Here is a 1,007-nt window from a genome sequence, read left to right as displayed (position 1 = left end):
AACACATGGACATTTGCTACGGGGAGAAGATGCACCCCAATGTGAACACTGTGGAAGAAACCTTACAGTTGTACATATACTCATTAGCTGCCCAGCTCTCGAACAACATCGCCAAAACTACTTCCACTCAGTTTTATAAATACTCTTTGCCTCTTCACCCAGCCCTATTGCTAGGAGATGAGGCCCTCATTCCTTTTGATAACATCGTTCAGTTTTTAAGAAATATAGGCACCATCAACGAATTGTAGTGTCTTATTTCCCCACTTTTATATGTTTCACACCCTCTGAATTTTTTTGTTTTACCATGTTTTAAACTAATCAGCGTATTTTTAAGTTAAATGTCGTTTAAACTTCAACAGAGTCTTGGCGCATTATGATCCTCGTTGTCGTTGCGCCATGAAACCCCTAATTATCATCATCATCATCACCAAAGCATCCACCGGTGCTCCTGCAATTTCCACAGGTGGTGCACCGTAGTCGAACCAGCCGGTTTCGCTGTTCCATCGCCAAATGAAATACTGTGTTTTCCGAGGATTTAGCGTGAGACCAACTGACGTCATGTACGTCTCAACCATCTGCAGCAGTCTTGTTAAAGCAGAATGGTTCTCAGAAAACACCAGCAAATCGTCAGCGAAGGCCATGGAGGCAGCCGAGGCCGCTCCAGCGTGATATCCAAACTCGGACTGGTTCAATTGGGCAAGAAGAGGGTCTAACACACAGTTGAAAAGAAAGGGTGACAAGGGGTCTCCTTGCTTTATGCCTTGCCGTACAGCGACTCTGGCGCCGTCTGTTCTGCCGTTCAAGTGAAATGTGGTGGTATTGCCAGTATACAGTTCCTTAACCAGCTCCTGGAATAGTCGTGGCACGTCCTTGCCCTCAAGGGCTGAAAAGATGGAATTGTGACTCAAAGAATCAAAAGCCTTCCTAACATCCAAGCTCGCCACATACAGGGGCTTATGTGTTCTTTTGGAGTGCAACATGATGCCCTGAAGAAGCAAAAGATTGGA

Source organism: Ornithodoros turicata, unplaced genomic scaffold (assembly GCF_037126465.1).
Source record: "Ornithodoros turicata isolate Travis unplaced genomic scaffold, ASM3712646v1 Chromosome14, whole genome shotgun sequence".
In the NCBI taxonomy this organism is placed as follows: Eukaryota; Metazoa; Arthropoda; class Arachnida; order Ixodida; family Argasidae; genus Ornithodoros; species Ornithodoros turicata.
This window is presented reverse-complemented; position numbering follows the sequence as displayed.